Source organism: Phoenix dactylifera, chromosome 2 (assembly GCF_051530095.1).
Source record: "Phoenix dactylifera cultivar Ajwa chromosome 2, Ajwa_hap1_PhDact_Kaust_v1.1, whole genome shotgun sequence".
Classification (NCBI taxonomy): Eukaryota; Viridiplantae; Streptophyta; class Magnoliopsida; order Arecales; family Arecaceae; genus Phoenix; species Phoenix dactylifera.
The window spans coordinates 17,201,425-17,223,848 of NC_143191.1; the positions used below are offsets into that span (position 1 = coordinate 17,201,425).

The 22,424-nt window shown below is 37.4% G+C and overlaps 1 pseudogene across 2 annotated transcripts; it reads right to left on the reverse strand.

Annotated features, from left to right (window-relative positions):
• Positions 1–19,256: 19,256 nt before the first annotated feature.
• On the reverse strand, positions 19,257–21,791 carry LOC103697030 (F-box protein At4g18380 pseudogene; annotated as a pseudogene). 2 transcript variants are annotated; one of them, XR_015975166.2, is made up of 2 exons: positions 21,359–21,791; positions 19,257–20,788 (listed from the first exon to the last, which is right to left on the reverse strand). The product of XR_015975166.2 is annotated as an F-box protein At4g18380 pseudogene, transcript variant X1 (transcript). The 2 variants fall into 2 exon arrangements; XR_015975167.2 differs by having other exon boundaries at positions 19,257–20,703; positions 21,359–21,654.
• Between the last annotated feature and the right edge of the window lie 633 nt (positions 21,792–22,424).

Below are 22,424 nucleotides of genomic sequence, written 5' to 3' on the forward strand. Positions count from 1 at the left end.
TATGTGCAGATTGATTTGTGTATGTGTATCAAGCATGCATTCACACTCTTGCTGAAATTGAAATCAAACAATCACCACAAAATTTCAAGCTAATAATTAATTTAAATAAGAAAGGTTTAGAGGTTACCAAAGGAAATTTTCCCAGCAATTTTAAATTTTTTTTTTTAGCAAACCTCCAAAGCATTCCTTTCTGATAGCCCAGATCCCCTCTTCGATTCCTGATCAAATAAGATTAAAAGAAAAATTAAAAAAAAATAGTAGAAGAGAAAAAGGAGATAAGAAAAGTAACAATAATAGAGAATAATTTTTTTTTTATATATATATTTTTTTTGAAAGTTTTTTTTTAATTAATTAATTTTTTTTTATGATAGGAAAAATAACTATGCAAGCAATCCCCGGCAACGGCGCCAAAAATTGATCGATTATTTCAATTTCAAAAATAAACCACGCAATAGCACGTATCCTGTAGGATAGTGATTACGGGTGTCGGTCCACAGGGATTGGAGACAAGTTATTTTTCCTAATTAAATAATTACTTCAAAGGGGATAAGCTAGAGTAAATGATAAAAACTAAGAATTAATATGGGTGTAATAGTATGAATTATCTATGGAGAGAGGTGTTTAGGGCTAGATTCCACCGATAGATTTATATCCGTGACGCTTTTCAATGATTGAGTTGTATGTAAGACTTGATTGCTTCCGACTACAAGCCAAAGCAATCACAAAAGAAAATATAACTAATTCCCAGCATGAATCATCTAAGTCTAGCACAAACCATCTACTCTAACGATAAGCATGACCTGTCTAACCTAGCATGATGCATCTGATCATTAAGTCATTAAACATGAAATCGATGTCACATGAATATCTCCTCCAAACCACAGGTGTTGGATTCGATGAAATAGATCAATCTATGTAAAATATTTTATGCAAGATAAATGATTCACATAAATTGGATAAATCATAAGATCAATTGATAAATTCTTCATCATGCAACCTATCTTACAATACAAACTCAAATCAATAAAAATGAAACGAATACTCCTCTATGGCTTCATCAAACCCCTAAACCGAGGCTTAGCTGCTCATGGTGGCCGGAAGTCCTCCCATCTTCATAAAAAATTGCTCTTCACTCCCTTCCGCTCCCAGCCTCTCTCTCTTCTCTCTTTTTTTATTTTATTTCTTCATCTCCCTCTCGGCTTTCTTCTTCTTTTCACTGTAACAGGGGGTCTCCCCTGTTTTTCTGTTGAACCGAGCTCTCCCCCCCCCCTCCGCTCTCCCTTCTTCGTCTTCCTCTTATAGCTCGCCGAAGACCAGCAGCGATGGATCCCGAGAGAGGAGGAGGGCGTGATGTTGGGAATGATCACGGGCGGAAGAGGAGGCGGAGGATCTGGATCTGGCTGCACCGCGTGGGACTCGTGGCTGGAACGGGCAGCAGGGCGCTCTGTGAGGCGAGATCATGGGAAGAATAGATAGAGGGAGGAAGGAGATAAACAGTGAAACAATTTTATTTATTTATTTTTTTTATATTATATTATTTCCCACTGTTCATATGAACAGTGTTTTTACGGGACACTGTTCATATGAACAGTGAATCCAGTGATTTTCCCCGGAATTATTTTTATTTATTTTATTATATTAATTATCTTCTTTTTTTTATTTTCAATTTATAAATTTTATATGAAGGCTGGTAAGGAATTGCTTTGGGTTTGAGGTGGGTCATGATGGTTGACTTGTCCTTGAGCCCATTGCCATTTAAATTTAATTCTTGCTAAGCTGCTTCAGATCGAACTCGATCGGTCAAAACCAAGACCATGACTTAATAAAAATATTTTCCATACAATTATAACTTTCAATCTAATCAGGACCAAAACCCATTTAATTATAACCTTAGCCGAGTCAACACAATCTCCTTATATGTTTTTCTGTAGTTTTCATGAAAGATTGCAATCAAGAGAGAGAGACAAGTTCAAAATCTGGTTTAAGAAAAGAATTATTTACCTCTTACCATAATTTAAATTTAATTCAATGTTTATTCAATTTCATGGTAAAATATGTATTTATCAGTTTAAAAACATTGATAAGTGCTATGGAAGGATGACTAAATTATAAATTATTAAGCACTTATCAGGTGTTATCATATAAGTACCTTGATCAGCAACTGATTGCATCTTTTTCTTTTGCCTGTTTGGGTCAAGGGAGGCAATGTACTGAGGACAGTTCCTCTTCCAATGTCCTTGCTTCTTACAGAAGAAGCACTCTACCTTACTTTGATTAGCCTTTATCTTTTTCGTCTGACTTGGCTTAGCATGTTGCACCTTTTTCTTTTGATTCTTATTTTTCTTCTTCCCTTTCTTAAAGGTACCACGATCCCTGGACGAATCTCCTACTAAATTCATCGACCCTTTTAGAAGTTGGTGATCCTTCTCAAAAGTTTATAGTAAACCCAATAATTGGTGATAATTTACTACCGATTTCGTCATACGAAAGTTGGTGAGAAATGGGCGGTACGAACTAGGAAGAGAGTTCAGTATAGCATCTTTCCCCAATTGATCATGTAGGAGAAATTCCGAGAGTGCTAGATGCTCGATTAACTCAATTATGTACAATACATGATCAGTCACCGAGGCCCCATCCTTCATTCGTGCGCTGAAAATAGCACAATTGGTTTTATGCTTTTTAATGTCATCAAGAATACCGAAGGATTCGTTAAACACTTGAATGATCTCTTCAGGCTGGCATTCTCAAACCTACGACTGAACTCGTCGTTCATTGCAGCAAGCATAATGCAGCGGACAGTGATACGGTCACTAAGCCACTTCTGATAAGTGTCTCTATCTATACCCCATGCATTAGCAGTGGGCTGCTCAGGTGCCAGATCCGTTATCACATAAAGAATCCGTTCATGCTCTAGCACAATCTTAAGTTTTCTAAGCCAGTTATTAAAATTGGGTCCAGTCAACTTGTCATTATCCAACAATGAACGAAGTGACAAACTAGTGGCCATTTCTGCATAAAAAGAAAATCGGCTATCAGTATATGAATTGATAATACCCTAAAGATTTAGACTTTAGTCTAAAGGTCCTCCTACTATTTTATACAAATTTGTAGCCTCTACCTCAAATTCAAAGAATTACATTTAACTCTTTAGTGGGCACTAAAACCCAATAGATCGCATATGGGCCCGAGTGTGGCTCGACCAACCCATATGCACCTATTGGTAGGTTCTGAACTAATTGTTTCACCAAACAATTTCTAGTGATAATTTTGCCCCAATCTCTTCGGCAAGCATGTGGCGCCTCCACCGAAAATTCTAATTAGGTCCAATCATTAAATGATAGGGTTTCATGTAATCTATTAATAGATGACCAAGCCTGAGTATGGCTCGGCCCACCTGATCACCTATTGAAGGTACACTCGACTCATCATATATTAAATGACAATTCCAATGGTCAAATAATCACCAGGCGTATAGCGCCTCCAATGATTATCTAGCCATTGGACCCATTATTACCCAACTTAATGGGAGGCTATGACCTAGTTATCTCTATAACTATTTCATTTTAGGAACCTAATAATTTTAGAGAATTTGATTTAATTGAGAATAGATGAGAAGAATCGGTTAATCTAGATCTTTCCACTGACTTTATCAAGTTAGATTAATAAGAACTAGATTCAATCCGATTAAGAAGGCACCTAAATCAATCATACTGATTTTTCTTAAAAGCATGGGTCAACTCGAATCATTAAGTGATCCAATCAAAATGTGATTGACCACGTCAGCCAGGTAAGTGAGATCGGTGGAAGGGATATGCCATTAATTTGACAAAGACAAATCAGTACGAGTAGCTTCCAATCAAAAACCACCGGTCAAAACTGCCAAACTTACCTTAGACATCGACTGGTTAATCAATTTTGATTTGATTACTCAAATGACTTGGGCTCAACCTCTGAGCCTCAATCAAGTTCCATCTTGGTCTAATTAAAAATATGGAATTTGATCAACTACAGCTATTGTATTTGATCTAGAGTTTTCTTAACCTAATCTAGTTACTACTTAATTAGATTTGATCAATTAACTCTAATTAAACCATATTTAATTCTAACCCTAGGTCTAACCCAATCTTAAGAACTTGATTTGAGCTAACCCAAATGCCCCATGAATTATGCAATGTCATTAAATTGAGTTTACAATTATAGATCTAGGTTTTCATATCACTTAATTCTTAATTAAGTGTAAGCTCATGAAAATTTTAGATCATTGCATATTCTTTTAATTATATATTAATTACAAAGTTTCAGTTCTTAAAACTTATTTTCAGATTTGAAATTTGCAATTAATCATGTTTATTTCAGATTTAATTCATGTTTAAATCTTAGATGATTTATGTTCATATATCATATATACAAACTAATATGAATTAACTTAAACAACATACATCATATGCATTTGTTTTCAGATTTGATTTATTATACAAAATCAAAAAATAAATGAATCATAAATTTTATTTAGATCTAATCAAAATAACTTTATGATTTCAGATTTATTCATGTTCTTTATATCACATATACATCAATATAAATTTACCTAGATCTCATGCATCACATGCAACTGATTTTCAGATCTGATTAATCATGCAAAATCAGTAACTAAATCATCCATAAATACTTTTTAGATCTGATCTAAACATATTTATAAATCTCATATTTAATTACAAAGATTAAAATATATAGATTTTAATCTACCATTCGTTGTTCATCTTCAAGGATCAATCATAGTGGCACCCCTACACGCTATAGGAGATCCCATCGAATGGAAAAAGAGGGTAACGAACCCTTCTTTCTCCTATGACCGGACAACCTGGTGATTAATCCAATTAGATTACTAAACTACTCAGATTAATACAATTATTTTAAGCATAAACAGTTTAAACATTCAATAAACCTGGCTCTGATACCATTAAAAGGATCCCTTTGCGGGCTGTATGCATTTATTTTCAAAATTACAGCAGAGGCATTTAAAAATTAAACTATTTAATTTTCATGCATGCTAGAGATCAGATCTCTACAACAAAAATAAGAACCATGATTTAAATATTTAAGTAATGTATGAAACAATGATAGTGTGTCTAACATACAATTCTGAGATTTCAGCAACCCTAAAATTTTAGCAACCATGTTTAAGATCTAATCTTAACTTTAATGAGATTAAATCTCATACCTGATTTCTTGGAGGTCTTGGATGACTCCTTGATCATGCTTTGCAGCCGCACACATGTCCGGCCTTTATAGATTGTCCACGCGAAGCCCTAGGTAGATCATTTTTCGTGGGAGTGCTTGCTCATGCAGGAACACTGCAGTGGCTGAAGCTTTCTCCTTCTAAACACTTAACCTTTGATCGTTCTTTAAGGAGATGGAGGATGGACATGAGGAAGAAGGAGAAGAAGGGATAGAGGCCCTCAGAAATTTTTTTCAGAATTTTTTGAAATCTCTAAATATTTTATATTCTGAACCTTAGGCGTGGGGGTCTTTTATAGCCAAAAGATCCCCCCACGCCTCACACATAATTTAGCCAATTAATATTTGGCTGATAAAATCCCCAAAAAATTATGGTGATTTGGTATCTAAGAGAAGATAAACATATCCCGCAGACCACCCTATTTCATGCGCCATGCAATCCCTACAAATTAGGAAATTCATATAAATCTTTTTAGGAAGATTTGAGGCACCATTTTTATAGAAAATATAGCCTCACGTCTCCTATCTTCTCATGACAATTTTTGGTCAAAAATAAAGAGGATAGGCGTGGAAAATCTTGGGGATAAATCAAGGTGTTATTCTTCTCCAAGAAGGATAAGAATGGGTTCCTAAAATTTAGGAATTCTTCTTCTTATCCAATTCTGATTATTTAGACGCATAATCCTCATCAGATAAGGTCTTCTAATTGATTTGGATCAAGCCCAATCCAATTGGGTCAAGTTCCATCAATTGGATCAAGTCAATCTACTTGGGTTGAATCCAATCCAATTAGGTCAAACCTTGATATAGCCCAAATTTAATCCTATTTAATTTGGCTCACCTAAGCCCAATTACTCAATCAAATTTAGTTCATTAGCAATCTAATTGCTAATTAATCCTCAATAATTCAATAATTATTTTGATGCAACTTTTGCTTATGATAATTTGTCAATCGAATTGACCAAATTACCCCTAAATGATTCTTAATCATCAATCAGCCATTTGATCAACCTAGAAACTTCTATGCGTGTGAGCCCATAGCTTCGAACCTAAGCCGGTAGCACAAGAATAACTTCTTGTACTAATCAAAATGACCATCTAGTAATGGTACCCGACGTCCGGATAGGCCGAATGATTGCAAAGCAACATTCAAGAATCCTTGAACTATGGTTACCGTATAATTCATCCCTATAACTCCAAATGCTCAGGACGACTTCAGAGTTCACTGTCAACTCTGTAATAAGTACATCCTCTATGTGATCAACTTTAGAAATCCTGTGACTCCTCACAAGGATTATCCTGGCCAAGATTTTGTTAAATTGAACACAAAGCATTATCTCCTGTTTTCAGGAGGGGTCAATTCCATCTTGACTCACACACTGATTTTGCAAGTACTTGACTGCACCTAGTAACCTTCCGTCGCAGAATTAGAAATTCTGCTAGTCCGGTACCAAAGTACAATGAGTTGCTTGCTAATCACTGTGGTGATTTCAGGTTTGAGGGATACTTATACCCATATCCACTCGGAACATTTCTTGACAGTAGAGCATTCCGGAATTGCTCACGTTCAGTGAAATGTACCCCTACACTTCACCTGTGTGACATATCAGTGTCTCCACACTCCTTGGTTAACAAGACAACCAACGTATATACCACACGACGACCTAATCTCAATTATGTTGTCGTCCTAGGTAACAGCATATCATTTGGTCGCGAACATATTTAAGGACTTGAAGATAAATTCTCCTTTATCATAAAATAATACCAAATAACACTTTATTAATTTGTCAATTCATTTACAAAATTCAATTATTAACATACTGACGATGGACACTTAGGATACAATTCTCAACAGATAGAACCTCCATTTAACCTACCTTTCCTATCTCCATCTGCACTCTTTTCTTTCCTACCATTTCATACTTCTCAAGCCCCACAACCATATCGCAGCAAAATGACCAACATTTCTTCGAGCTCAGCTCCTTCAATGTCCCACCCTCAACCTCAATCTCACCCAACACGTTGCCCATTTTCTAGTACATCACAACTTTGCTACATCCTATGGCTACCAGATTGAAAGCAGGCATTCAAAAACCTAGTCATCTCTCCTTATCCTCCACCAACCTTCCACCTGAACCTAGTTGTTTATCTTAGTCCATTAAAGATCCAAATTGGAGGAATGCTATGGAAATCAAGTTCATGCATTGGTAATTGATAACCAAACTTGAGATCTTGCACCATATGATCCAATTGAAAGACTGATAGCAAATCAATGGGTGGGTGTATAAGATAAGGCAAAACTCAGATGCATGGCTTCTTCACTCTCTATAAAGTATGGCTAGTAGCTCAAGGGTTTAAGTAAATAAAATATTTTTTTCATTATTCTCAAACATTTGGTTCTGCGGTTAAACATTAGTATTGCAGTATGGTAGATGGCTTGCAATGTCTTCCAATTTCATCTTCAAAGAACTCCATGATTACCATCTTTCCTGATGCAAACTGGGCTGGTTAATTGTCCAAGTACCCATAGGTCCTCTATAGACTTTTGTGCATTCTTGGGCAACAATCTTCTATCTTGGAGTACAAAACATTACTCCATGAAATCATAGACCCTAGCAGTTAGAAGATGCTTGAAAAATTTTTAAAAAATATGGCACATTATAAAATGCCAGAATTTAGTGCAAAAAAAAATTATATCTGAAAGCCATTTTATATAGGGTCGGGGATGTATCTTTCATTTGTGATTCGTTCGGGGCACGATCCTTTTATGTGCAAACTGTAGGGAAAGTTCAACCAGTGATCCCTTAGTTAGATAAAAACCACCCAAACACCACGAAAATAATAGACCATATTAAATTAAAGTTTAATTATGAAATATACTCATTCTTATATTCAGATACTTCATTTTCTAATAATTATTTTTTTATAAAAAATTCAATCATTGTCCGGTGATAAAAAATAAAAAATGATTAACTTCATTCTATTCTTTGTGATATTTTTTAAAACAATATTGTTTAAAGTATTTAAAAATATAAATAACTTCAACTTATTCCTATATTTGTATATAATTTATTCTTATAAATTCTTTAAAATATAGATAATTTTATTCATTTTCAATTAAAGAGTAATATGATATTTAACGTATATGTCATTAATACTTTTATATTATATTTTTTAAATAATTTATAGCTTCAATATATTTTTCATAGATTTTAATATAAAATTCAATTAGATCAATGATCGAGATTTAGCCAAATCAATCTCGTGAATCCTTATCTAGGATCAAATTGAACATGGCATTAATATATACTTTTAGTCACCATTGTTATTTTGTGTTAGCTAATTATGTCTTCAAAGAGCATTTCTAACTTATTAGTAAGAAGAAAAAGAAGGACAAGCTACAAACTCTAGCTAGTAATCAATCATAAATTTGGGATAAAAGTACCACTATAATAATATTGCAGATTATATAATAAAGACGAGCTACAAACTAAGATGTAGCAATTTATCATAGATGTGAGGTAAAGTATATTTTTGGTATTTTTAAAAATATCACTAAAATAATATCATGAATTTTATGATAAAAATGATCAACACATTAATACCCAGCATTTTTTTATAAATGTGATACAAAGTGTCATTTCCTGGTATTTCAAAAAAATGCAACTAAAATAGTATTGTGGATTCTACGACTTCTTGTCGTGGGTCTCTCGTCAGAGTGCCAAATTTGAGTTTAAATCAATTTCTTGTGCTGTTGCATAGGCATATTGGCCAAAGCATTTGCTTGGTGATTTGCATGTCTTCTCTCTCATCACTTGGTTATCAAATGTGACAACATTAGCACCACACATGACATGTTTTTTTTGATTGAATACATACATACATAAATATATGACTATTAATCCTATTTTCCATGCTTGAATAAAGCACATAGGAAAATATGTCCATTTTGTTCATGAGAAGGTTGCTAGCAATGAAGTCATGGTTCGCCATGTTTCTGGCAGATATATTCATCAAAGGTCTTTTCTTCAGCTCAGTTTGGTCAAATCGGATCCAATCTTAATGTGATCTCACCCCATCACAGTTGATGGGAGTATTGGTGCATCATATATTATAAAATGCAGTTGTATCTCCATCTATGGTCGTATTTGTCATAATATACTATACTCTGTTATAAATGTACGTAGTTATATATTATATATTCTATTATAATATAATACTTGGTTAACTCTCGTTTAGGGTTAACAAGTTCAGCTATAATTCATTATTCTGCACTCCCAGCATCTAAGCAATATCCTAAGGGGCGCTCCGATATCTATGCTCGAGGAGATGTGGGGGTGTTCACCAATAATTTTGGCTTGGATCGTGAGGAAATCAACTCCAAGGGATGGTGGCCATCATCATAGAATAACTTTGGATGGAAGCTTTTTAGATTGCCTTTCTTTTTGGATGCAGGCAATGGTCAGAATGGAAAGAGAAAAGTTCTCTGGATTCAAGACGATTCATAAGATGTTTGCATCTTCCATGTCTTCCCAAGGTTACCATGTTGGCCTTTTAGACTTGCTTGTGTGCTCGTTTTAGGCTAGGATTTAGGTATGTTGGCTTGTCTTTCGCTAACTGTTTAGCCAAGTGATTTGGAGGGGCCATGAATGAACTTGGTGGCCAAGGAACTCATCTCCTAGCCCTTACTTTGACCAGGTTTTTATGTTTAATCCTTATTGTCGAAGAATTAATCTTTGGCTACTTTTTGTTTCATCGAAAATAACTAATTTGAAGCTATATTGATTCCAATCCTCTCCATAGCCATGATTGTAAAATCCTTACCTTTCTCCTCTCTCTCTCTCTCTTCCTACCTTTTTGTCCTCTACCCAAATTTACCCCGCCCCATCTGTCCTCACCTCAAGTAAAATCTAATTCCCATTTCCCAACCTGTTGAATCCAATAATGGTCCTCCTAATTTCCCCTTTCTCCCTTTCTTCCATTCTCTTCTAATCCATCCAACCTTTCCATGCTATCTTCTTTCTAGTTATCAGGTCAAATCTCACCATTGCTTCAGATCTTTGATTCTAATACTCGTATCTCCATAAGTCACCTTTTCGTTGGCCAGCCATGCTCATAAAGGATCATAGACTATATGCAAATAAATCAAATTATAAATAAGCAGATAAAAGCTATATGCGTAAAAGTTAAAGTTATGAACAGAAGGATCAAAATTATACACAATCTGATACTAATTAAGGACATGCTAGGATAATACACAATATTGAAAAATTATCTAAAATTATGGCAATTTTATATAAAAGTTAATCATAGAACATATGATGGATGAAAACTTTATATAAAATGGTGCCTGCTTGTTAAGATAGCAAAGTATTTGACAAAAGGACTTCAGGACCGGGGACCAAATCCCAGGATTTGGTGCTTGGAGGAGGATTATCCCTGGTTGTCTACCACATTACCTATGGGCCCTTCTATAAAAACCTAATACTAGGAACGGAAGAATAAAAATTAATATAAATTGGAAACAAAAGATTGTTCATATATGTATGTATAGTTATGAAAATCTACATATAGTATCTAGAAGTTTAACAAGTAGATTATGTTATATGCAACTGCGTAAAAAACATATACAAAGAGTCAAAAAGTAGAACGATCGATAAAATCTTATATCAAAAGAAAGAGCTATCAAGAAAAATAGCTAAGTGAGGAAGGTGTTTAAGAAGCTTATCTATCTCAATGGAAAAAAAATCAGATTTTTGCACAAAGGACTTGAAGATCATGTGATTGTTTCTCAGCCTTTTTTAAGAAAAACCAGTAAAAGGATCTAAGATGGTGGAGGATAGCTAACGAAGAGGGACTCAAAAAGTGTTGGGGTTTGAAAGAAAACTATATGGAGAAGAGGGTGTTTTCAAGAAAAACAAATAGAAGAAAGGGTGTTTGAAGGCGGAGCACGGACCTCTATGGTGTCTACAGTGCTCACATAGCACTGCAGAGTGTTGTGCAGCCATAAATAGCTTCCATCTAGAGATGAACGGCCATCAAATAAGACAGTCCACGAGTATATGCCATGTCATACACGGTGCACATTATTTGATAACTTTCTATCTCTTGATAGCAACCATTTAGAGATGCACAACACTCCATAGTGCGCAAGCAACACCACATAGGATCCTAATCATTTGAGGGCAACTAGGGGTAATACAGGGTAATTGGAGAGGGAATTTAGAGGGTGGTTCTATATACACCCCCCCTATTGCTAAGGACACCCCCCAAAAACCAAAAAAAAAATACCCAAACTAACCTTTAGTGTAATTACCATATTGCCCTTGAAATTTTCTCATACACCCCCCTTCCTCCTCCTCCGTTTCGTTTTGAAAAGAAAAAAAAAAAACACCCCTCAAACCCCCCTTAAACCCCTCGATCCATTTACATCGTTTAGGCGATCTTTGAAGGAGATTTAAGCCCCATTCGAAGCATGGACAAGCAACTAGTGATTTGGGACGAAGAATCGGCCGCAAAGGTACGTGTTCCACCTTGTTTCGAAATTTTTTTTTTTTCACGGTTCGTGCTCCGTTCGGCACTGGATCGCCGAACAAAAGGCTTCTGTTCGGCTGAACAGTGCCGAACAGAAGCCTTCTGCTCGGCAACCCTCAACCGAACAGATCTGTTCGGCTGCACAGTGCCGAACAGAAGGCTTCTGTCCGGCACTGTTCAGCCGAACAGAAGCCTTTTGTTCGGCGATCCAGTGCCGAACGGAGCACGAACCGTGAAAAAAAAAAATTTCGGGAGAAGCCGGCGAGGTGGTTCCGGGAGAAGCCGGCGAGGTGGTCGGAGATCGGGAGAATGCCGGCGACGAGAGGGAGAAGGGGGAACGGGGGGGTTTTGGGCGTTGGCGAGGTGTTTTGGAGGGGAAGAGCGGGGTGGGGGGGGTTTGGGGGGTGTAGAGAGCAACTTAGGTGAGGGGGTGGGGAGGGTGGGGGGTAATTTAGGAATTTTTAATTTTTTAGGGGTGTCCTTAGCAAATGGGGGGGTGTAGAGAGTATTTAATTTTTTTTTAATTTTTGGGGGGTGTCCTGAGCAATAGGGGGGGTGTATATAGAACCACCCGAATTTAGAGGTGGCAGTGGGTGGGAATCAGTGTTTCTAAGGATATAGTGGGAGAGAAATTGTCATCCAAGGGTATAATCGATTTTTTCAACAGAAGAATGGACTTAAACATTACACAAATATGAAAATGAGGACTGGGAGATAAATTCTCGATCTATAGGGACCGCGAGGTAAATTTAGTATTTGATCGGCAGCAACACTCTTATGAAAATCTTGAAAAGGTATAGAAGATGTCCTTTGTCTTCTTATCGTTCTTTGTTATCATGGCACGTCCAAGCCGTTTATGACTGTAGACAAAACAAGAGTGCGCTTGTCTCGTGGGTAAGGCCGTGCAGTGAGAGCCCAGTAGCCAAATTGCTTATTACGGCCCTTGGTCTATGTTCTTGGGCCTTCTGTAACTGCTTCCATCTATTTTCATGCAGCAATTTTAACATAAAGTACTTAAGCCTTCATCACCACCACCGTATGTTTCTTCACGTACACCATGCAGCCTTTTTAATAGAATATAATGTCGTATTAAATAAACTGACATGGTACCATCAGATTCGGCCAAGATACTGTTGATATGGCTGCCTCGACGCCTCCTCAACATGATTAGATCGAAACAAACCCTGCCAACTAGACAGCCAAGCCTAGCAAAGCAGAGGCAATTGACTCCAAGGACAAAATTCTTAGCCCGACTAGACAACCACTCGGCGTGGCATCAGGCCAATCATGGCCATCTCATCTCAGACCATAGTTAGGGGCTTGAGTAACAGCCGGAGACCTTCCATAAAATATCAACTAATCAATCTTAAGCTATATGAGACGACTCCTCTCCAATTTCTCCTTCATTCCTACTCAAATATCCTCTCTAATTGAAGCATCAGAGGGCTGAACCGGAGCAAAACTTCGGTGAGTTCTCTATATATCAGCAATCTGGAGATCGGCAGCAACAAAATATATCCTAGTTAGTTTAGATCATATCTAGAAAGGAGATATGAAGCGAAGCAATTTAAATTAGAAGTGCGCTTAGCCAGGAGGGATCATAATTATCACCTATCCTTCCCATCTCATACGCCGCATATGCCCAACATTAATACCATAAACAATGCTTAGCTAGGAATTTCCTCAACTTGCGTAGCAATGGAGATTAGGGATGTCACTCTTTACGAGGTCAAAAGGTTAGAAAAGAGCCAAGCCTTAAATCTATAAGACCTGGAGTCCTGATGGGAAGCTGACAACGCAACGTATATGACTTGGGTGTAGCTCTCTTTCTATTGGCGAGGAATGGAACAGTCATCAGTGACCATGAATGTTCTGCGTACTTGAAAACCTCATCCAAATCAAGTGAGCTTTTGGTAAATTGATGTTTTTATTTTATTGATGAATGGACTTGGTAAGCTAATGTTTGAGTTCTTGGCTTAACAATTCAGGCCAAGGAATCAACATTATACTGAAGCTTAAAAAATGCTTTGTGGGCACAGAGACTTGCTTTACTACAGTTAGATAATTAAACTTTGTGTTACTAACCGCGGTCAGCCCTTCCACTGCTAGAAATCATGTATCAATGACCACATACCTCCCAGAAGGCCCAGATCTCGTAAACCCATGCTTCAATGTTCACCATAAATGATTCCATAAAACACCATAATGTTAGCCAAATACTAAAGCTATGCATGCGTGCATGCAGGGTGAAAATCTTCTACACGTACTGAACCAATGAATTCTTTCTACCAAAGAACAAAGAAACTCTCCAATAATGAACAAAAGAGACAAGAGGAATGAGAATAATAGGGACGTTAGATACTGTCTCATTACCAACCAAGATAAGGTACCCTCCCATCAATTTGTTTCCATGCTACCTTGCTACATCCTGATCTTATTTTCTTCGCCACCTCTCCCAAATGCTAAGTTTTCTATAACCATCCAAAACCCAAGCTTTGCATGGAGCATTTAATGGGCCATGTATGAATGCTCAGCTGCTCAAAACCGTTGAGCCAGAGCTTATCCTGCCAAACTTCTTAAATTCCGATGGAGACTGTTCAATTTTCTGAGACCAGAACCAACTCACCAAATGTGGTTGGGTAGGGTAATGCGTTGGATATTTTTGTACTAATAAACCAGGGAAGATCCTAGCTAGACAAAATCTCAAGATTTAACTCTAACTAGAGTTTATTATCAAAGAAAAAAAAAGCTTTAACTATAGTTTGTTTTTATCAAAAACTTTCGCTACAACTTGGCTTGTGCCATATAAATGAGAGAGAGAGGATAGATAACTGTAAAGGACAATTTAATTAAAAGTTTTTGATCGATTTGTGTAATATGATAAATATGGTATCAAAATTGGGAGGTATATTGCCCATCCTTTTTTTCACTAAATACGGACCGAACTAGATGTGATGTATTTGTATAACATGGGCGTAGTTATAAAAATGTGGAACAATTTACCCGAAGCTTCACAGATGGAGAGGCCATGTAAGCCCGGCGCACATATTAATCTATTCCTTATTAATTAACCTACGCTTTGAGAGTTAATTGGTTAGTCACCGAGATATTAAAATCAAATTTACTAAAATTTATGAGTTCAAATCGCCTCTAAACCAATATATTTTTGATTAATCTACTTATCATCATGCCTTCCTCTACTACATGTCTTTTAATCAGATGTGCCACTAGGAAGCTAGCACAAGACTCACCACGTCAAAGGCATTAGCAAAGTCGATCTAAACACATCTTGGCTCATAATTGTGCGCTTGCCTGATGTCCCAAAAGTATGGAAGGCAGATCACCACATCACAGGTGTTGAAGTCGAACTACAAGATCACATTCTGGACAAGTCATCTTCCAACAATAGCTGTCAGTTCTGAGCATGCTGAGAAGCCCACTTGAATCCATCCAAATCCCCCTAAGGGCGTAAAGAAGACAAAGGAGCCAAAGCTTGTTCCCATGCCCCCAATAATAAGAAGATGAATGTTCATGCCTCCCTTTGTCACCTCAAATGGTCCCATATTCGATAGCTAACTTGATCCATTTGTTTTGAGAGTAGGGTGTGGTGACATCAAATTAGAAGATTAGATTTGTGTGCCGGGTAGAATCCATATGAGCAAGCTGGGATAGCCCTAGATAGTCAATTTAGGCAAAAATGATTTGAATGGCCTACCATATAGACCAGGCATAGTAGCAATAGAAGGCTGCCTTGTGCTCTCCATTGAACCCAATTCCATAATGTGCCATGATGAATTGTGTGAGGGCCGGTCCATTGACCGGCTTGCATTTGACTTGGGCCTGTGGGCCGGTCCGAAGAGTCCAGGCCAAAGGCTACCATGCTCTGTGGCACAATGCAGGCAGAGGAGAAAACTCTAATTGGAGTCTTCTTCCTCCTTCGATTCCAGTAGAAATCGGAGACTCTTAGGACAAATCCGAGTTCATCTAGAACTCGAAGACTCCGCCTATTTAATCCCCCTCCTCCTCTTTTGAGTTTCACCACCAGAATCGCCAAAGATTGCCACCGATTCTAAGCCTTCTTCTCCGAGTCTCCTCCTTGATTTGATGCTGGAAAGAGCCGTCGGAAAGTTTCGCTAGACCGAGGTATGAGTAATAATATTAAAGGACACCTTGTTTCGGTGATTATATTATATTATTATATTGCATTATGTTATATTATACTATTATAATATTAAATATTATTACAATAATATCATATATTATATAAATTATTATTATAATCTTATTACGTAGCGGAAAAAAAAACAAAAACAAGCCAAAACTCATACCCAATCAAAACGTAACCTAAAGAAAGCAAGGCTTACCTGTGGGTGGGATGGTTGACCTGGCAATACCAGATGATAATATCTATCAGACAAGTAGTTAGATACATGTGATTTTGATACCATCAAACTGTCGAACAGAATAAAAAAAACCAGCGGAGATCATGAAGCTACCAGCTATGCTCACCAACCATTTTTATTCAACTACTTCTGGGACCAGACCTAATGTCTAGTGGATAACTGAATGACCTCATTTGCCATCACCTAGAGCATAGTTTTAATTACATGGTGTACGATCCTTAGCTTTGGTCAACTACATGACCGTACAGTTTTAGGTACACATCATTATGTTCCCACATAATTTACATGAACAACCAACATAACATGTGTGCACGGCAACGTGTTTGCATATTTTTAACACTAGAGGAAGAGGGAATAAGTGTATTGGCCACAGTGCCAAGCTTCTCTATTTAAATTTGTGTTAAATTAAAACACTCATATACATATATATATATATATATATATATATATATATATATATTAGTCCCTCATTTTTTCAAAGAAAGAGCTGGTCTTGAATAGGTGCATCTTAGTTCATGCATCAAGAAAATGCCTTGCAAAAGAGAGTGGTGGTTTCTCTTGTAAAGTTACCAATAGCGAATGTTCTACACGAAAGGAAGAGGGTTATGAGCCCTTCCTCACGTATTTCTAACCCTAATAACCTGGTAAATATGGAGTTTGAATCCAAATCTCTGCTATATGACACAATTATTCAAGAGGACACCAGTTCAAAAAAACGTTTGCTTATAATACAACATACATAACATCTAAGTATACAAACTCTGGTAATCAGATCAAACAGCATAAATCAAGAGTCTACTCATCAAAGGGCTAGAATCATCGTATTAAGATCAGTTGCAACAGAATAACTGTTCCTACAATGAAAAGTAGTCATAAAATGTTTTCATCAAGAAGCACAAGATATCCATGCACCCAAAATCAATAATATATGCATCGAGCCGATGTGAAGCTAAACTGAATAGCTCCAGATCCACAACAAAATTTAGACTCATTGCTCAAGTGTGGATCGCAAACAAAGACCAGAAATCCAATTAGATCACACATATATCTCGCAAGAATGGACCCACTGTTACATCAGACAAAAGTAAGTCTAAAAATTCCACTTACAAAAATCATACCTGATATAACATGGCCAGCAAATAGGCATGATCCAACATAGCCCATTAATTAATTAACTCAGCTCTAGACCCAATCTTAACAGATTAATTGATCAAGTCATTTCCAGGTTTAAGCTTAGATCAGAGACCAACATTGATGAAATGGAGCTAGGGCTGAAATGGACTCATTGCAAGTGGTTTTCTCTGACATTTCTTTTTCTGGCATTCAATGGAGTTTCTTACTTGCTTTCCAACGATTCCATTCATATATGCAAGAATCATTTTCCTTAAACCGTAAGTTGAGAGGGAAATTCCATTTGCAGTAATCATTTTCGAAACATCATCGCTCTTTATAGAGTTCCTAGGCCTCCAAAAGACACTTATATGTGTCATCGTACATAGAAATCAAAATCAAACAACTTTCTTATTTAAGAAACATGACCACATATATGTTAATAAATGGTCGCCAATTTTGACCATGTCATTATCCCGACACACACAACTACCAGTGTTTTCCAATTTGAAATGGCAGTTGGCAACATCCCTCACACAACACTATTCAGGAATTCATAATTAAATTGGGTGCCAAATTGATTTGATCACTCTAGCTTTAGTTATAGCCATTACATCAATCATGTAACTTCCATTACGGTGGACATGGGCACAAAAGCTATACTAAATGTCAAAATCATTGCTCTACAAACGGGTTACATTAAAAGATGCCATGACAGGACCACAATGTTATTAAGGTCCTAGCTGTCGTCGTTATGATTAGTGCATTCAATATAGTTATAGGTGTTACACCAAAAGCCGTTTAATATATTCCATCACACATGAGTATGTGCACAAGATGCAGTTATAAACCTAGTCGCTTCATCTAGAAATATATGTTGCTTCAGAACAAGCAAACCGTGCTCTAACCGTCATTGCAACACCAATACCAGCAAACGCATGACCATGAACATCTATGTTACCAGCTGTAGTACATAAGATGATTGGAAACCAAATGGCAATGTAAGGTTTATACTGTAACACAAGGAGCTACTTAAACACATTTCTCAGGGAAGGGCAGAAAGAAACCTTAAACACTGCTCATAGTCTAATTCTCATTACAAACTAGTGCCAACAAATGCATGACTCTATCAACATAAATGCTACCAGCTGTGGCGCATAAGATGATTGGAAACCAAATGGCAATGTAAGCCCCATCATGTGCCACAAAGAAACTACTTCAAACACATCTCTAGAGCGGGGAAAAACACTAGACTGATAGTCTAATTGTCATTATAACATTAATGCCCACGGCTCTATCAAAATAAATTTTACCAACCGTGAAACCAAATAGCAATGTAAAGCTCCATAATCAGCATAAAACTACTGGCTGTGCGCGAGGTGGTGAAGACCAAATAGCAGCTTAAATCCCATCATGTAACATTGATTACTGTATAAATATATTATATATAGAGAGAGCTCTGAAAATTGGGCATACAAAACTAGACTCCCTAAAAGTAAGCCTCTATATATTACAGTAAAGAAAGAGCATGCTGTCACAGAAAACAAAAGCATCTTATATTACCATGCACAGAGAAAATGTATTTTATTTTCCAAGTTCTCCACGCATATTCCAGGTCTCACATACACTTCAGACACAAAGGGAGCATCGTCAGATAGAACTCAATTGGCTGATTCATGCATTTCCATGACAGAATTACAGAAAGAAACTATAGCCTTGAAGGATGAAGTGGAAAAGGGAGTTGAATGAGCTGATCTAACAAGAAGTAATTAGTTACTTTTTACAAGCAAACACTCCAGTACTTATTATAATAGTGCACTGATGTTCCCAGTGAGCTGAGAGATTGTTTTGGCAATAACATGGAGCAATTGTATTACCCTGATAATTATTTTGCTTTGCATCTCACTATCAAAAGCAGGAAAAAAATGAACAAGATAATATGCTGAAGCAGAGAGAAAACCAAACACCGCATAAGAAACAGATATTGTGATTGCTTTTTCGCAAGAAGCAATAGCACATTTCATGAACATAGAAAAATACATGGAAATTACCTTCTTATGTCATATAGCTCATAGATAGACCAGATATTATTACTGTACAGATTCTAGGAAAAAGGTAAGAGATCGTTAACAGAAGATGGCCAGTAAAGACCTCAACTCTGTAGATGTAGCAGTCTGCAAATGGTTCCATAAAAAGAGGCAAACTATGAACCATCAGAGGACGTGGCAAGAGAACTCAGCCATGATGCTAAATGATCTAGAAACCATTCATCTCTAAAAGGTAGGTGCGCCGCTTCAACAATGCCTTCACTGCCACCTTGAATGGTCCGTCAAAGGCCCCAGAAACAAATGCCTCTGCCTCCTTCCTGCTGCTATTGCTGCCACTGCTGCCCTCTCCAGCAGGCTTGATTGCCACTAGTGTAGCACCCTGCATTCCCATTCCCTCGGGGAGCTCCAAGTATGGAGCATACCTCAACTTCATGTTGGATGCCGGCACCTGAGTCCTACTTGATGATGCAGAGGCTGCCAATGGCTTTTCTCTGAACTCCCTCAGCTGCTCTAACCCCATGGTTAGTGTCCCTTGCCCATCAGCATCTGTCAAAACCAAGCTCCTCAATGTCGGGTGATCCTTGATTATCTGGCAAAGAAGGTAATGCCTTGTTGATGCAGCAATCAAAGAGCTGATTGTCCAAACAACACGCAATTTTAAACCTCCATTTGTATAGAACGACTCAGGTATACTCCCATTGTCTTCCGCCGACTGCTCCTGATTGGACGAAGCTGGTTTGCGGTCCATCCGAGTGCCCCCCAATATGACACAGTTCTGGAGAGTGCTGCCAAATTCTGCCTTCCATTTCAAAAGGACCCCATCTTCCGTTCCGACATCACCGGCAGGGAGTTCAATCCTAAGGTTGCGAATGTCGGTGAAGTTCTTCAGGACCTGGGCAGGTGAGTGGTGGGATAGTTGGGGAAGGAAGGATTTGTTCCCACCATTGGGGTTCTGAAGGTGGTGGAAGGGTTTGAGAATAGTGAAGAGCATGAGCTTCAGGAGCTGGGACAGGAGGTTTCGGGGTTTCGGAGAAGATAGGTTTAGGGGGTCGTTGGGATCACCATCAACAGTAACAACACGGTCAATCCTAACATAGACATCATGGACGAGGGGGACGAGGGAATTGAAGCGCTTTGAGACAGCAGAGCAGCGGCCAAGGGACCGAACATCTGCTAGCTTGTTGAAGATGAGGAGCACCAGAGAGTCGGGTATCTGATCAAAATGGTCCTCGCTGAGGTATGGGTCGGAATGAATTCTGGTGTTGGACTGCATCTTCTCTAGATCAAGTTCTCAAATGGGAATTTTGCTCTCTCTCATAAACTTCAATAAGATCAGCTTCGGGATCCCTTTCTTTCCCAAGATGTTAAAGCTTCGAACACCCAAAGAAAAAATATAGGATTTTTACTAATAAATAGAAGAGAATTCTGCAAACGAGAAGCTGAAACGCCCCCAACCTACAGAATTCAAAGATCCGGAAGAATTAAAGAGAAGCAAAAGTTGATGGGTTAGAATAAAACCTACGCACATTAGCATGATATTTAAAAACAAAACAGTTATTTCCTCTTCAACAATTTCAAGTGTAGAACTTTTTTTGAGTTCATAGTACTAAATTTTCAACGACAGAAACCACTATCGAGCGCTCTAATACAGTGTTTTCGATCCAAAAGTATTGAAATTCCTTTTCTAAAAACTTATAATCTTCAACACCCTAGAATTAGAAACCAACAGCGAGCGTTTCAATCCAGCGTCGCGGAGCAAAAGTTTTAGAAACTACTTAGAAACAAAATCCTTGAAAATACTAGATTGAGGAACTCCTCCAAAATAGCATCTCCAGGACATCAGATGAGGAAAAAATTAAGAAAAAAAACCCTTAAAAAAGTAGCATCAAATAAGCATTTCTAAATCATTCAAAGAACTAATTTTACCCTCAAAAATCAACATAAAATCATCATAAACACCACCATCATCTCACAATCCCCAACCAAATGTCACAAAGAATCATCAACGAAGTGAAAAGAAATTACCTAAAAGTCCGTCCGTTTCGCCTCAAAATCCAATCTTTCGCCACGAATCCACTCCCATCCGACGAGAAAACCACTTCCCCGTCCTCCACCTCCTTCCGGGGCCTCAATCCTCTCGAATCGAAGACGAGGGTTTCGCTGCCGGTCCGCTGACCTCCGACAAACTCGGAAGGTAATGAAGCGAATCTGATGGCGAATTCGGGTTTCCAAGGGGGAGAGATATCGGGACAGATTAGGGTTTCGTCGATCGATCTCGATCTTAATCACGATGGGGAGAGATCTCGGGGCAAGAGTTGGTTGCTCGTCTCGGGTCGCGGATTTAGATATAAATCGAGGCGGTGTTTGCGGCGCCGTTAGTTTTCATTCCCAAACTAGAGGTAGTGGCCGCTGACGCCGTAAAGAAAGCAGTTTCAGGGATCATAACTGCCCCTCGCCCGACTTTGCAAGAATTGATAGAAATATAAAACGGAAGTGCAGCTTGCCAACTAATACAAAATTCAGCTCTTTAAGCTTGAACAAAGAGAACCTATTTTTAGGTTTTGATAAGAGTTATTTTTGAGATATAAATTTACATATTTTTTTATTTTTTTTATGAAAATGGGTCAATTGTTTCTGTTCATATACGATAAGAGTCGAATTAGCTGATGCATCAAATGTTTATTGGGATCGAGCAAGGAGCATTTTCAAATGCTATGAAAATTTATAACATTGTTGCCGCTTGTACTGCTAGATCAAGTTACTTGTAACCATTTTCAAATTGTCACTTACTAAAATAAATACAACATATTATAGCAGGCTTAAGAATTGATTTAAAGTTATAACTTCAAAGTTATCACATATGACCTTTCAACATTATCCAATGATAGTATCATAAGAACCATTCCAAATAATGAAAAAGTACCTTATTTTCAAAAAAAAATATCCAGAAATAATGCCTATAAAACCTATATTTTTCTTTTTTATCAATCACTTCTTTGTATAATGACGGAAGCATACAATTTTATTCATATCTTTCATGATGAAAATAGTGAATGCTTATGATTAGTATTCAAGTTTTCCTTTAATGCAT